Raw genomic sequence first — 3,220 nt, forward strand, 5'->3', positions numbered from 1 at the left:
ATGATTTAGAATATGTTCTTCTAGAACACGTAATGCAAATAAGAACACAGAACTTTAAAAACAAAACAAGGTACTTCCTGGTCAATAGTAACAAAACCAGTCTGTAGGTCTCCTTTAGAATCCCAACAGACTGCCACTCCTTTTCCATCTGCATTGCTATTCTTTTTTTTTTTTACAATTTTTTTATACAATTTTTTTTAAAGAATTTTTTTTAAACATTTTTTTATTTATTTGACAGAGCGAGCGAGCGAGCGAGCGAGGGAGCACAAGCAGGGGGAGTGGGAGAGGGAGAAGCAGGCTTCCCGCGGAGCAGGGAGCCCAACACGGGGCTCGATCCCAGGACCCCGGGACCATGACCTGAGCCGAAGGCCGACGCCCAACGACTGAGCCGCCCAGGTGCCCCTATACAACAATTTTTTATACAACAATTTCTCATGGCCCAGGGAGCTGGACCTATAGGTCTGAACTGAATAGTCTGATGCAAATTATTTCTGCTCCAACAGGTGTGCAGCCACAGGGCAGAGCCAGACTAGATGAGACTGCAGACACGGGATATTAGCTATACTTTTGCATTGTGGGCGGGGACCACACCAAACTTGAGAATGCACTTACTTAAGCAAAGTACAGCTCCAGGGAATATTTTGAGCCCTGATAATGAAATGGTCATTATTTTGCATGTGGCATGTATTTCAAACTTCTCACTCTGTTCTAGAAAAATAGCTCATCTTTTAGATACTTTGCTACTTAAAATCCTTTGTAGGACATAGTTTGGGATTAGTAGCCAGAAATAAAAATAGCATGGAGTCAGGGCCTAAAAATCTACAAGTTTAGAGGAAAATAATCATATGTTGGTAAAAGATTCCACTAAAGAACTATGCTACTTTCCCATTTTTAGAAAGGCAAAAATCTGTGGGAGGATGTGGAAATGGAAGTTGTTAATGGGTACTGAGTTTCAGGATTGGAAGATGAGAAGTTCTAGAGATCTGTTGCACAGCAATGTAAATATAGCTAACACTACTGAACTTGTGCTTAAAATTGGTTAAGATGGTAAATTTTATATTATATATTTTTTACCACATTTAAAAAATGAAAAAAACAAAAAGAAGAAGAAAAACCTATGAATGCCCCTAGTGGTCTCAAAAATACCATTTCCCACTAAAAGGAACAAAGACTCTGGAGAAATTGCTGATTCCAGGTCTGGGGCAGAAAATGTCTAAGATGGAGCCTGGAACATCTTAGTATATTAGATAACCAATATGAAGACAGTTCCCAGTGACCAAAGGTGGGTTTCTTATTGCTGCTGTCATGACTAACCACTAACTTAGTGGCTTAAAACAGTACAAATGTGTTCTCTTACAGTTGTGGGGGTCAGAAGTCTGAAATCAGTTTCGCTGGGCCAAAGTCAAGGTGTCAGCAGAGCTGGTTCCTTCTGGAGACTCTGGGGGAAGAACCTGTTTCCTTACTTTTTCATCTTAGAGAGCTGCAACCCATGTATTCCTACACCTTCAAAGTTCAGCACTCCCATCTCTGCTTCCATCATCACATCACCTCTTCTGACCTCCTGAGAACCATTTGGATAATCCAGGATAATCTCCCCAAGATCTAAAATCCCTTTTGCCATATAATTTAACATTCACAGTTTCCAGACATGAATTTCTTGAGGGACCATTATTCAACCTACTTGTAGACTATACAAACATTAAGATGGTGACTACAATGAACTGAAATACACCAAATATCTTTAGAACTATGAGCTCATAATTTTTTTAAAGATTTTATTTATTTGTGGGCGCCTGGGTGGCTCAGTCGTTAAGCGTCTGCCTTTGGCTCAGGTCATGATCCCAGGGTCCTGGGATCAAGCCCCGCATCGGGCTCCCCGCTCGGCGGGAGGCCTGCTTCTCCCTCTGCCACTCCCCCTGCTTGTGTTCCCTCTCTCGCTGTGTCTCTCTCTTCAAATAAATAAATAAAATCTTAAAAAAAAAAAAAAGATTTTATTTATTTGAGAGAGAGGGAGAGAGCAAGCACAAGCTGGGGGGGGGGAGGGGGGACAGAGGAAGAGGAGAGAGAGAATCTCCAGCAGACTCTGCACTGAGTGCAGAGCCCAACGCAGGGCTCGATCTCACAACGCTGAAATCAGAACCTGAGCTGAAAACCAAGTCAGATACTCAACCAACTGAGCCACCCAGGCGCCCTGAGCTTATAATATTTTAAAAGTCTAATTAATCATTAGATGATGCTAGGAAGTGAACTCTTTCGAAAACTAATAAAGGGAAAGAATCAAGCATTTATCCTGACTTTTCTATAGAAACTGAACTACCGGTAACCAGATAGTAGATGGGACAATTTTCCCTTGCCTCCTTATACTCTTTTATCTATTTTTAGAAGTATTCAGCTAATATATGAAAAAAGGAAAAATAGAACATAACCATTTTGCAACAGCTAATGAATTACTGAGCTTAAGCACTGAGCCATCAGTGGTTGCTAACTTCACAAAGAGAGAGACAGAAAGACTTTGTGAACTTCTTGATGGATGAACCCTGTGGTAGCCAGCCTCCAAGATGGCTCCCAATGATCCTTACTTCGTAGTATTCAAATCCTTGTGTAATCTCCACCAATGAATAAGGCTGATTCTGTAACTAATAAAATATTGCATAATGACAGTGTGCAACTTCCAAGGTAGATAAAATACATCCTTGTGGCTTCCATTCTGCTCTTCTGGATCAGTTCCTCTAGCGGAAGCAAGCAGCCCTAAAGAGAGAACCATGTGGTGAGAAACTGAGGCCTCTCACCAAAAAGCCAGCACCAGTTTGTCAGTCATGTGAGTGAGCCACCTTGGAAACAGTCCCTCCTGGCCCAGTTCAACCTTCAGATGACAGCAGCACCAGGTGATAGCTTGACTGCAATCTCATGAGAGAACCTGAGCCAGAAGCATTCACCTAAGCCATTCCTGGATACTGGACCAACAGGCACCATGCAGTATTAAACTGGTTTTAAACCTCTAATTTTTGAGACACCTGGGTGCCTCAGACAGTTAAGCATCCGACTCTAGATTTCAACTCAGGTGATGATCTCAGGGTCTAGGATCCAGCCCCTTGTCAGGCTCCCCACTCGGTGGGAAGTCTGCTTCTCTGCCTCTCCCTCTGCCCCTCCCTCTGCTCGCTCACATACACTCTCTCTCTCAAATAATAAGTCTTAAAAAAAAAAGAAAACCTCTAACTTT

This window comes from Halichoerus grypus, chromosome 5 (assembly GCF_964656455.1).
Source record: "Halichoerus grypus chromosome 5, mHalGry1.hap1.1, whole genome shotgun sequence".
Lineage (NCBI taxonomy): Eukaryota > Metazoa > Chordata > Mammalia > Carnivora > Phocidae > Halichoerus > Halichoerus grypus.